We start from the raw sequence: 14,515 nt of genomic DNA on the forward strand, positions 1-14,515 counted from the left end.
TTCCACTTTCTTACTATATTCTGCCTTCTTCCCCCTTTTTCTTTTATTATTATTAACATAAAATGTAAATATTACCTACTGCTTTGCATAGTCTTGACACTACTTGCTACTATTACTAATCTATCATCCCCTCTCTCAAAAATCATATTTTTCCTCTTTAAAAACAACTCTTATCTATTCTTCCGATAGTACAAAAGCCCTAATCTCTCTATATTTATATTAATACTGGCTCAATTGCTGACAATAGCGGGATAGAGGGTGGGAGATATTTTTTGAGGGTGTGGGTTTCCTGCCTGGGCTGTGGGTTTATGTTTTTAACAGCATCTCCACAAAAAAACTGAAGACAAAGTGGACAGAGTGACTCTCACTCAACTAGCCAGAGGAAAGATCCCACCAAAGAGCATCTAAAATATAATCAGACAGCATAAACAAACAACATAAAGGGTATCCCAAGAACGTAAGGCTCAGGAGATCAAAGAGACTGCACCACTGAAACCCCCAGATCTCCTATAAAGAATCTCATACCACAAAGGTGGGAAGTCAAAGCAGACAAACCCAAAAAACAAAAACAAACAAGAAGAATCCAACATGGTAAGACACAGAAACAACCTTTCAATGAAAAAAAAAGAGGAATCCCCAGAAAGAGAGGTAGATGGAATAGACATAGCCCAAATGTCACACATGGAATTCAAAACAATGGTGGTGAAGAAGCTAAATATACTCGACAACCTCAAAAACTACTATGACAACCTCCAAGGAAGTTACCAACAGCTCCAAGAAAATTACAGGGAACTTATGGAGAACTCTCGGCAGCCGTCCGTCTCGAGAGACGATGGTGTAGCTTCTTAAGAGTCTATCTGCACCGCCGAGAATGGCTGTGCAGTCCAACTCGGGAGTGACACGGTATCTGTCTCCTCCCGTGTTGAATCGACATCTTGCGATGACGCTGGAGTGTCCTCTCCAGTGGAGCTGAAGCTACAGAGCCTGGGCAGGGTGATATGGAGGGTCTGCTGTTGCCCATGCAGCAGACCCCCCCTCTCTTCGCAGCTGAAGGGTCCAAGGGAAAGACGGAGTCAATACAGCTTGGCTTCAGGTGCGCCGCAGGAGTTGCCGGTGTTGACTACAACGTCAAACCGCACCTTAGGGACTCCGGCTCCGGATTTTCTGTCGGGGTTTACTCCCCTAGCCTTTCCCCTGAAGAGGTATGCCGCAAGGCAGCGGAGGTTTTTTGGAGTCAGAGTTTTCCTTCTCTGATATGGAGAACTACACCAGCATAAAAAAGGACACAGAAACTATTAACAAGAACCAGGAAGAAATGAAGAATACAAACTCTGAACTGAAAAACAAGTAAAATCAATCAAAAACAGGCTAAAGGAAGCAGAGGATTGGATTAGTGAGATAGAGAACAATGTAGAAAAAAATTCTCAGACAATACAACAAAATGAAAAAAAGATTGAAAAAGTACAAAGAAGATGTAAGGAAATTACAGGATAGCATGAGGAAAAACAACATCCAAGTCATCAGAATTAAAGAGGGAGAAGAAGAAGAACAAGGAATAGAAAACTGATAGGAGAAATAATGACAGAAAATTTTCCCAGCCTGACAAGGGAAAAAGTCATGCAAGTCCAAGAAGCACAGAGAGTCCCAATGAAGAGGAACCCCACAAAACTCACTCCAAGGCACATCATAATTAAAATAGCAACATTCAAAGATAAAGAGAGAATCCTAAAAGCAGCAAGAGAAGAAAAGCAAAAAACATACAAAGGAGCTCCGATAAGGCTATCGACCGATTTCTCAACAGCATTGCAAGAGATGCTAAAGGGAATATTTTAAGAAAAAAAAGAAAAAAAGAGGAGAGAAACACAGGTACAAAGAAAACTGAATAAATACATGTCAATAATAACCTTAAATGTAAATGGATTAAATGCTCCAATTAAAAGACATAGGGTAGTGGAATGGATACAAAAACAGGACCCACATGTTTGCTGCCTACAAGAAACAAACCTAAAAACAAAAGATTTACACAGACTGAAAGTAAAGGGATTCAAATAAGTATTCCAAGCAAACAGACATGAAAAAAAAAAAAAAAAAAGCTGGGGTGGCAGTACTCATATAAGACAAAACAGATTTCAAAGCAAGGGCCATAAAAAGAGACAAAGAAAAACATTACATAATACTTAAGGGAACAATCCATCAAGAAGATAAAACACTGATAAAAATATATGCACCCAACATAGGAGCACCCAAATACATAAAGAAAATACTACAAGACCACAAGAAGGATATTAAGAGCAACACACTCATAGTAGGGGACTTTAACACTCCATTATCGACAATAGACAGATCTTTGAAGCAAAGAAACACCAAGGATATACCGGCATTGAACAACACACTAAATCACATGACTTAAATGATATAAATAGAACATTTCGCCCCAAAGGAGCAAAATATACATTCTTTTCAAAGGCACATAGGACATTTTCAAAGACAGACCACATGATAGGACACAAAATAAGCCTCAACAAATTCAAGAAAATTGAAATCATATCAAGCAATCAACCTCAGAGAAAAAAATCAAAGACATCCAACTCATGGAGAATGAATACATGCTATTAAATAATGAATGGGTTAACAATGACATCAAAGAAGAAAACAAGAAATTTCTAGAAACTAATGATAATGAGCACACAATAGCCCAAAACCTATGGGACATAGCAAAAGCAGTCCTAAGAGGGAAGTTCATAGTAATACAGGCTTATCTGAAAAGGATAGACAAATCTCAAATAAAAAATCTAATCCTAAAGCTACAAGAACTAGAACAACAACAACAAACAAAGACTAGGGCAAGAAGAAGGAAGGAAATCATCAAGTTAAGAGCAGAATTAAATGACATAGAGACCAAACAAACAATTCAAAAGGTCAACGACACTAGGAGATGGTTCTTTGAAAAAATAAACAAAATCGACAAGCCTTTAGCCAGGCTCACCAAGAAAAAAAGAGAGAAGACCCAAATAAACAAAATCAGAAACAAAAAAGGAGAAATCACGACTGATAACACAGAAATACAAACAATAGTAAGAAATTACTACAAACAACTGTATGGCAGGAAATTTGACAACCTAGAAAAAATGGACAAATTTCTAGAAACATATAATCTTACAAAGCTGAACCAAGAAGAAGTAGAAAGTCTCAACTGACCAATAACAGAGAAGGAAATTGAAACAGTAATAAAAAATCTCCTGGCACACAAAAGCCCTGGACCGGATGGCTTCGCAGGTGAATTTTACATAACATTTAGGGAAGAACTAACTTCTACCCTCCTCAAACTATTCCAAAAAATCCAAGAAGAGGGGAAAATCCCAAACTCTCTCTATGAAGCCAGTATTACCCTAATTCCAAAACCAGGTCAAGACACAACAAAGAAAGAAAACTACAGGTCAATATCACTGATGAACATAGATGTTCAAATTCTCAATAAAATATTGGCAAACAGGATCTAGCAATACATCTAAAAGATCATACACCACAATCAAGTGGGATTCATCCCAGGGATGCAAGATTGGTTTAATATATGCAAATCAATAAATATAATACATCACCTAAACAAAATGAAAGACAAAAATCACATGATCACATCAATAGATGCAGAAAAAGCATTTGATAAAGTACAACACCCATTTATGATGAAAACACTCAGCAAAATAGGAATAGAGGGAGCATACCTCAACATAATAAGGCTATATATGAGAAACCTGAAGCCAACATCATACTCAATGGACAAAAACTGAAAGCATTCCCCCTAAATTAAGGACAAGACAAGGCTGTCCACTCTCTCCACTCCTATTCAACATAGTGTTGGAAGTCCTAGCCACAGCAATCAGACAAGAAAAAGAAATAAAAGGCATCCAAATTGGGAAAGAAGAAGTAAAACTATCATTATATGCAGATGACATGATAGCATACATAGAAAACCCTATAAACTCCACTAAAAGACTACTCAATATAATAAGTGAATTTGGCAAAATAGCAAGGTACAAAATAAATATACAGAAATCTAAGACATTTCTGTACACCAATAATAAAATATCAGAGACAGAGACAAAAAAGAAAATACCATTTACTATAGCAACAAGAAAAATAAAGTACCTAGGAGTAAACTTAACCAAAGAGATAAAAGAACTGTACTCTGAAAATTATGTAATATTGAAGAAAGAAATTAAGGAAGATACAAATAAATGGAAGCAAATAACATGTTCTTGGATGGGAAGAATCAACATCATCAAAATGGCCATGCTACCCAAAGCAATTTACAGATTCAATGCAATCCCTATTAAAATACCAATGACATATTCCAGACCTAGAACAAATACTCCAAAAATTCATATGGAACCAAAGAAGACCCCAAATAGCAAAAGCAATCTTGAGACAGAAGAACACAGCAGGAGAAATCACAATACCAGACATCAACAATACTACAAAGCCACTGTGATCACAACAGTCTGGTACTGGCATAAGAACAGATATATAGATCAATGGAACAGAATAGAGAGCCCAGAAATAAATCCAGGAATCTACAGTCAACTAATATTTGATAAAGGAGGAAGGAATATAAAATGGAGTGAGAAAAGCCTCTTTAACAAGTGGTGCTGGGAGAACTGGACAGGGACGTGCAAAAAAATGAAACTAGACCACCAACTTACACCACACATGAGAATAAACTCAAGATGGATCAAAGACTTAAATGTAAGCGTGGCACCATAAAAGTCCTAGAGGAAAACATAGGCAGGGAAATTTCAGATATCCCATGTAACAATATTTTCACGGATACATCCCCTAAGGCAAGAGAAATAAAAGAAAAAATAAGCAATTGGGACTACATCAAACTAAAGAGTTTCTGCTCAGCAAAAGAAAACATCAGCAAGATGAAAAGGAAACCAGCCATATGGGAAAACATATTTTCCAATGATATCTCAGACAAGGGACTGATCTCCAAAATATATAAAGAGCATATATGACTCAACATCAAGAAAACAAACAACCCAATTAAAAAATGGGCAAAGGAACTGAACAAACACTTCTCCAAAGAGGACATACAGAAGGTCCATAGACCCATGAAAAAATGCTCAACATCACTAGCCATCAGAGATGCAAATAAAAGCCACAATGAGATACCACTTTACACCAGTCAGAATGGCCATCATCAACAAATCAACAACAAGTGCTGGTGAGGATGTGGAGAAATGGGAACCAGACAGCCCTGTTGGTGGGAATGCAGACTGGTGCAGCCACTATGGAAAACAGTATGGAATTACCTCAAAATTTAAAAATGGAACTGCCTTTTGAACCAGAAATTCCATTACTAGGACTATACCCAAAAAATCCTAAAACCCTAATTCAAAAGAACTTATGCACCCCTATGTTCATAGCAGCACTGTTTACAATAGCTAAGTGCTGGAAACAGCCTAAGTGCCCATCTGTAGATGAATGGATCAAAAAACAGTGGTACATCTACACAATGGAATACTATGCAGCAGAGAGAGAGAAGGAACTCCTGCCATTTGCGACAATATGGATGGAACTAGAGACAATTATGCTTACTCAAATAATCCACCAAAGAAAGAAAAATGCCATATGATATCACCTAATACAGGAAACTAAAGAACAATATAAACAAACTAAATAGGAGAAGGAGCAGAATAACAGTCAATAGGGGGGAGTGGGAGGGAGATAGGGGGATAAGTGAGGGAAGGGTTTAGTCAAGGACTGTGTATAGAGGACTCATAGGCATGGACAACGGGGAGGGATATGATTGTGGGAGAAGGGTTGGGCTGGGTGGGGGAAGCAATGGGGGAAAATGGGGCAACTGTAATTAAAAAATCAAAAAATAAAATTTAAAAAGTATATGTATAAAAATTAAAATTAAAAAAATGATGTTTAAAAAAGAAAAGAAAGAAATTATCATCAAAATGAAAAGGAAACCAACTGTATGGGAGAATATATTTGCCAATGATACCTTAGACAAGGATCTAATCTTCAAAATATATAAAGAACTCACACAACTCAACACCAGGAAGACAAAACAGTCCAATCGAAAAATGAGCAGAGGACCTGAATATACACTTCACCAAGGAGGACATACAGAGGGCCCATAGGCATATGAAAGAATGCTCAACATTGCTAGCCATGAGAAAGATGCAAATTAGAACCATAATGAGATATCCCCTCACACCTGTCAGAATAGTTATCATTAATAAATTAACAAACAAGAAGTGCTGGCAAGGATGTGGAGAAAAGGGACCTTACTGCACTGTTGGTAGGAATGTAGACTGGTACAGCTACTGTGAAAAACAGTATGGAATTTCCTCAAAAAATTAAAAACGAGACTGTCTTATGACCCAGTAATTCCATTGCGGGATACCCTAAGAAATCTGAAACACTAATTTAAAAGAACCTTTGCACCCTGATGTGCCCAACAGTAGATGAATGGATTAAAAAACTGTGGTTCATCTACACAATGGAATACTATGCAGCAGAAAAAAAGAAGAAGGAATTCTGATGCTGTGAGACAGCATGGATTGAACTGGAGAATATTATGCTAAGTGAAATAAGCCAGTCAGTGAAAGACAAATACCACATGATATAACTTATAAGAGAAATCTAATGAACAAAATAAACTAATGAGCAAAACAGAACCGGAGACATGGAAACAGGGAACAGGCTGCCAGTTGCCAGAGGAAATGAGGAGAGGTAATGGTGGAAAGAAGAAAAAGGGAATAGTCAGAGAACATGTGTGAATGACCCATGGACATGGACAACAATGTTGTGGAGATGGACAGGGGGAACAGGGGGTGGGGCGGGATGGAGGAGGGCAAAGGAGGAAAAATTGGAACAACTGTAAAAAATGTATGTACTCCTATGTTCATTGCAGCATTATTTATAATAGCCAAAATATGGAAGCAACCTAAGTGTCCATTGATAGATGAGTGACTAAAGAAGATATGGAATATTACTCAGCCTTTAAAAAAATTAAATCTTACCATAATTTCAGTAAAATGTATTTTTAAACCTAAAATAAACAAACAAACAAACAAACAAATAGAAGACTTGTAAGGAAAAAGATTTTACAACTCTCCTCCTCAGCCATCCAGTTTAAGCTTTAGGACACTTCACTGCAGGAAGTTCCTCTTTGCATCTGAGTTAAACACTATAAGTGATGGAGTCAAGGAACTGAGGCTCTGACCCTGCAAAGGATAAGATAAGGGACAGTTTTATCTGTGAAGGGAGGGTGCTGGTCTAATCTAAATGCTTACATTAAGCATTAAGGGTTCTTTTGACTTCTTGGTGTTTCTGCCCTTTTAGTGTGCCTCTAGATATGGACAGGAGCAAGAAGACTATGGTGGTTCAAAACCTTACAGCAATAATAAAATTTCTGAAAGTGAATTTTCTCATTTCTTCTATTCTAATATTAGAGTTTATTCTGAAATTGAAGAGGTTTCAATTATATATTAAAAAGAAACCTTTAAATTGAGTTCTTTTCCTGCCATCATAAATTCCCTTCTTGGAAGAACTTTTAAAACAGGACTGTTTCAGGCACCTATCTGGGAGGACAATGGAAGGAAGAGGAACACATATTTGTAGCAAATCTCCAGTGGACCATGGTCCCATCCCTGGACTACAGAGAAGATAAGACACAGTACCCACCCTCAAGGGCTCTTATCCTTCTGGGTCCCTCTGGATTTAAGCATCTTATTCCTACTCCAAGGATATCCCTCTAATCCTTCCAAGCCATCAGCCTCCTGAAGTAACACTAGGTCTTAACCATAGCTCTCAAGTAAGCAGAAGAAGGGTGGGACCTCCCCAGGGGAAATGTAGTCAGGTCTGGAGCTGGTGGAATAACCATGACCCAGGGCACCTTCACAAGGAGGAGGTCCACAGGAGGCTTGGAACTTTCCTGACACCTAGGACTCTGGGGAAAATTCCCATTAGTCAGGCTGGCTTCTCCTGTGGTTTTATATCAACACCTAAAAAGAAGGTGTGATGGTTACCTTGTTATGTCAAGTTGGTAAGCTACAATACCCTGTTATTTAATCAAACACTAATTCAGGTGGTGTTTTGAAGGTATTCTGTAGAATGTGGTTAATATTATAACAAATTGTTGGCTTTAAAGGAGATTACCCTCTTTAATGGATTTGAACCTCATCAAATCAGTTGCAAGTCCTTAAGAGTAGAAACTGAGGTTTCCTGGAGAAAAAGAAATTGCCTCAAAACTATACCATCAACTCCTGCCTGAACTCCCACTCTGCTGGCTTGTCCTCCAGATTTCAAACTTACCAGCCCTTACAAATTTCATAACCCAATTCCTTGAAATAAATCAATTTATATAAATATATATCCTTTTGGTTCTGTTTCTCTAAGAAATCCTGACCGATTCCTGCCACAGTCCACCCTTGGCCACCCTGGAGCTGTGACAGATTTTCTCAGTGAGAGAAGACTTTCTGTAAGGACCTGTGGGAATTGGCTCTCTATGGGTGCAACTGGAATTGGTGTGAGAGTAGAAGGTAGAGAGAATTTGGGTGGAAGAACCTGGTACTTCCTCAGTGTGTGAATTTGGGCAAATTACGTAATCTCTCAAATCATTTTCTTGACTACAAAATAAAGATAATCATAGCTCCTTGGCAGGACTATTGAGAGATTAAGGAGGTAATAGGTTGGAAATTCCTAGACAGTATAAGGCTCACAAGAACTGCTCAATAAGTGTTTGCTTAATGTATCACTTTAAGGAGAAAAAAAAAAAAAGGAAAGAGCAGGGCTTTCCATTGCTGGAAGAGGAATAGGGAAGGGTATGATGAAGGGGAACTAACTGAGCTTTCTTCCCTTCTGGTGGTTGGGTGGGGCAGGCCTCTAACCCTCTGCACCTGGCTCTCCTCCATGCATCTCCTAGGTACTTTCCAGTTCTGAAATTTTTTTATTATAGAGTTGTATCCTAAAATATAGAGAAGGGCAATGAAAATAATTAGAGACTTGAAAAACAAAACCTGAGAAAAAAGGGTTAAAGGCACTGGGATTATTTGCCCTGGGGAAGGGGTGGCTTAATAACAATTTAATGTATTTGTATAATGTATATACAAATAATAGGCACTAGCCAACTTCTCCTCACCTCTCTAAAGGGCAAAATAAGAGGGAACAGGTTAACAGCACAGCTAGAGGTGAACTTAGGCAGCAGATGTCTGCCCTGTCTGAAATAAAATCTACTCCTTTAGAGGAATTGGTGGTGGGGGGTGACTTACAGACCTGCCAGGTAGTAGGAAATAAATTAGACAACTCCTCAGTTTTCTCTCTACTATTTGAATCCTAGAAACTAATTTTTCCCCAGAATTGTGGAAAATAGAAGGAAAAAATTGAGAGCAGACTGGACAGGTGTGGTGGGGCTTGTCCAGCAGCACTACTCAAGCCTGTGCTGGGCTGCAGTGAAGTGTCAGCTGGGACGCAGAGATTATGAAGGGTCAATACACTTGAGCAACAAGGAGTAGTGGGATGAGAGTGGGGTGAATCATGGAGAAAAGCCTGGCTCTGGGCTTTCTCCTAAAACCTCAGAAGACACCTTCTTTCTCTATCCCTTCCACACAGATTGAACTTGAACCTTGTCCAGGTTCAGACAGTGCTAACATCTTAGGAAGACATGCAATAGGTAGTACTCTCTTCCAAGGAGCAAACTGACCCATTGCCTCTCCAACCACTGAACTTCTCAATCTTCATTATTATTGTCATCATCAGAATAACAATAGCAGCCACTAATTTGTATTAAGGATATACCCTTTGTCAGGCACATTACATAAATTATCTCTAATTTTACAACTCTTCCTCTTACATGGTACAGATGAGAGAACAGGAAATACACCCAGAGAAGCAAAGCAACTGTCCATGGTCACATAGCAGAGCTGGGACTCAGCCCTGTGCCATCTATCTATGCCATCCAAACCTCACTGCTAACCAGTGAGATAATATCATCTCCATCTGATTGATGAAGAAATTAAGACTAAGTTGAGCAACTTGCCCTCAGGGAAGTCAGATATTCCAGCTCCCAAGCCTAAACATTTCCCCTACTAAATGAGGATAATAAAGGGCACCCTCTCCCTTTTCCGCAGCTCTCTTATCCCCATGGAGGAAGGAAGCAATTATCTGTAAAGCCACTCCCTCTGTGGGTGGCAGACAAGAGTCACTCACCTACTCATCAAAGGGATTGGACAGAATATCAATAAATGGTATCATGATTTATTAAGCATTTACCAGGAACTATGCTAAGCCCTTATCATGGGCTATCTCACTCAATCCTCCAATAATCTAATGAGACAGGTACTTTCAATCTCCCCATGTTACAGAGGAGAAAACTGAGACACAGAAAGGTTCAGTAACTTGCCCAGGGTCACAAGGTTAATAAGTCACAGAACTGGGTTTTGAACTCCACATAATCTGACTCAAGAAGTCTCTTTCTAAATTCCTTAAACTCTACTGATAGTTTTTCTTCTTCTGAGCCAAGCACGCTGATTTTATAGTCTAACAGCTACCTTTGTGATGTCTTTAAAATTCTTCCATGCTTTCCCAGTCTCTATACCTGGAAAGTTCATCCACAGCCCATCTCACCACCCCATGACCCCCGCCTCTACCCCAGCTTAGGGATGGGTGAGACCCCTCCCAAGAGGAGGCTGTGAGGTCAGAGTCTGCTCTCCTAGCCCTGGCAATCCCTGGCTCCCTCGGGTTTGTGTTCTCACCTGTGGGCACAGCTGAGTCCAGAACCTGAGTCAGAGATAGACTCAGAGCCACAACCAGAAATAGACCCCCAAACTAGAATCAAACCCAGAGCCAGAGCCCTCCCAGTAAGACAAAAGGGGCAGAGGAGGCTACTCAAGCCAACAGAGGCAAAAGTGAGTCACATGGAAAGAAATGAGGCAAGCTCTGCCTGAATCACTGCTCAGCCTGAGGGCTCTAGGAAGGGAAGACTAGTGAGGGGAGGAAGGGAAACAAACTGAGGAGGCACTCAGATGCAAGCTCAGCACCATTGTACCAAGTCCTGTGCTACTCCAGAAGCTGGTCCACTCCCACCCTGGAGTCTTCCTGGTCCAGACAGAAGCACCACTGACCTAGGGGAGGAGTGCACAAGGAGGCTGGGTATGGCAGCTCCTAGCAGGGAAGCTGTTGGGCTCTCCAGGGCTCATCTCCTGGGCAGACTCACCCCTGGGGCTCTTTCATATGCTGTTCCTTTGCCACCCCACCCACTTTGGGTCTTAGCTTAGTTGGCATTTCTTCCAAGAATCACTTCTTGACTCTACCCCTATCCAAACTGAGTGGTTCCTTCCTGTTCCCCCACCCCCAGTTCTTCTGAGTTCCCCAGTGGCTGTCTTGGTCACACTGCATCTGAACAATCTGTTATACCACATCCACCACTAGGCCATAAATCCAAGTCATCTCTATGGCCATAGTGTCTCATATAGTGTCAGGCACACAGTGAGTGCTTGATAAATATCTGTTGAGTTAATAAATAGTTAAAACAGAACAAAAGAGAGAGTAAACTGTAGACATTTTCTGGGTCCTGCCTCAAAGTCCAAGGTTTCCAAAGCAAGGTCAGGTGCTAAGATGGTTTTTGCAAGAACAAATCAGGATTCAAGGATTGAGATACTAACAGCAACCATGAGGAAGTTTCCCATGTGGAAGGCAAGGTGGGGCAGGGTGGCTCCAAAAATGTGGAGGTCCTGGTTACAAGGCTGGGTACCTGGCTCAAATTTCCCTCCAATCTGAATTTTCAGGGAAGGCAGATGAAGAGACTGTCAGGGTAAGAGCAGCCTCTCCATCCTGTTAGAATGCTGGCACTCACACCACAGTGCAGCAGGAGCAGCCTGCCTCCTGGAAGGTGAAGAGGACAGAAGGTGGCAGAGCTAGGGGTAGCAAGAGAGGAGAAGGCAAGAAGCAGAGCCTTCCATGGTCTCCCCAAAGTGAGTGTTCACTGTGTAGCTACAGCTTCAAGACAATGCCTTCACCCAGAATGCTGCCACCAGAGCCCTCCTGCAGCTAACCTGGGGCCATCTGTGAACAAAGAGCAGTGGGACAGAGAGTGTGAAAGAGGTAGTTAGGCAGGTGAGAAAAGGAAACAAAAGGAGAGCTGCAAAAAGTTCGAAGAAGGACAAGAATACAACAGAGAACAAGAACCAGAACAAGTTAATGAGAGGAAGAGAGAGGCAGGACAGGTGGAGAAAGCTCACCTCAAATCATACTTCCCAGCCTACAAAACCCTTTCCCAACATAATACATGTGAACACACAACAGCTCCATGAAATATAATTATCCTTTTTTTCCTTTTATTTTTTTAAATTTATGTATATTTTTTCTATTACAGTTGTCCCATTTTTTCCCCCATTGCCCCCCTCCCACCCAGTCCACCCCTTCTCCCACAGTCATTCCCCACCCCGTTGTCCATGTTCATGGGTTATTTATACTAGTTCCTTTACTAAACCCTTCCCGTACTTACCCCTCTTCTCTCCCTCTCCCCCTCCCCCCTGATAACTGTTATTCTGTACCTTGTTCAATTTTGTTCATTTGTTCGTGTTGTTCATTAGTCTGCTCTATCAGGTGATATCATATGGTATTTTTCATTCATTGCCTGGCCTATTTCGCTAAGCATAATTCTCTCTAGTTCCATCCATGTTGTTGCAAATGGCAGGAGCTACTTCTTTCTTTCTGCTGCATAGTATTCCGTTGTGTAAAAGTACCACTGTTTTTTAATCCACTCATCTACAGATGGGCACTTAGTCTGTTTCCAGCACTTGGCTATTGTAAATAGTGCTGCTATGAATATGGGGGTGCATAAGTTCTTTTGAGTTGGGGTTTTAGGATTTTGGGGGTATAATCCTAGCAGTGGAGTCACTGCTTCAAAAGGCAGTTCCATTTTTAGTTTTCTGTGGAAATTCCATATTGTTTTCCACAGTGGTTGCACTGGTCTGCATTCCCACCATCAGTGCGCGAGGGTTCGCATTTCTCCACACCCTCGCCAGCACTTGTTGTTTGTTGATTTGTTGATGATGGCCATTCTGACTGGTGTAAAGTGGTATCTCATTGTGGTTTTTATTTGCATCTCTCTGATGGATAGTGATGTTGAGCATTCTTTCATATGCCTGTGGACACTCTGTATATCGTACTTGGTGAAGTGTTTGTTCAAGTCCTTTGCCAATTTCTTATTTGGGCTGTCTGTCTTCTTTATGTTGAGACACGTAAGTTCTTCATATATTTTAGAGATCAATTCCTTGTCTGAGGTATCACTGGCAAACATGTTTTCACATATGGTTGGTTCCCTTTTCATCTTGTTGATATTTTCTTTAGCTGAGCAGAAACTCTTTAGTTTGATAAAGTCCCATTTGTTAATGTTTTCCTTTATTTCCCTTGCCTTAGGAGATGTATCAGTGAAAATATTGCTGCGTGGGATATCTGAAATTTTCCTGCCTATGTTTTCCTCTAAGACTTTTATGGTGTCATATGGTTTACATTTAAGTCTTTGATCCATCTTAAGTTTAGTCTGGTGTGTGATGTAAGTTGGTGGTCTAGTTTCATTTTTTTGCACGTCCCTGTCCAGTTCTCCCAGAACCATTTGGTGAAGATGCTCTTCTCACTCTGTTTCATGTTCCTTCCCCCTTTGCTGAATATTAGTTGACCATATAGACCTGGGTTTATTTCTGGGCTCTCTTCTGTTCCATTGATCTATATGTCTCTTCTTATGCTAGTACCAGGCTGTTTTGGTTACAGTGGCTTTGTAGGATAGTTTGATGTCAAGTGTTGTGGTCTCTCCTACTGTGTTCTTCTTCCTCAAGATCGATGTGACTATTTGGGGTCTTTTTTGGTTCCATATAAATTTTTGAAATATTTGTTCCAGGTCTGTGAAATATGTCACTGGTATTTTAATAGGGATTGCATTGAATCTATAAACTGCTTTGGGTAGTATGGACATTTTGATGATGTTGATTCTTCCCATCCATGAACATGGTATATGCTTCCATGTATTTATATCTTCCTTAATTTCTTTCTTCAGTGTTATGTAGTTTTCTGAGTATGGATCTTTTACCTCTTTGGTTAAGTTTATTCCTAGGTACTTTATTTTTCTTGTTGCTATAGTAAATAGGATTTTTTTCAAGATTTTCTGTCTGATATTTTATTGTTGGTGTACAGAAATGCCTTTGGTTTCTGAATATTGACTTTGTACCCTGCCATTTTGCCAAATTCGCTTTTTATGTTGAGTAGTTTTTTAGTAGAGTCTATAGGGTTTTCTATGTACACTATCATGTCATCTGCAAATAATGACAGTTTTACTTCCACTTTCCAATTTGCATGCTTTTTATTTCCTTTTCTTGACTGATCGCTGTGGCTAGAACTTCCAAGACTATGTTGAATAGGAGTGGAGATAGTGGACAACCTTGTCTAGTTCCTGAATTCAGGGGGAATGCTTTCAGTTTTTGTCCATTGAATATGTTGTTGA

This window comes from Furipterus horrens, unplaced genomic scaffold, assembly GCF_987537825.1.
Source record: "Furipterus horrens unplaced genomic scaffold, mFurHor1.1.pri manual_scaffold_2, whole genome shotgun sequence".
In the NCBI taxonomy this organism is placed as follows: Eukaryota; Metazoa; Chordata; class Mammalia; order Chiroptera; family Furipteridae; genus Furipterus; species Furipterus horrens.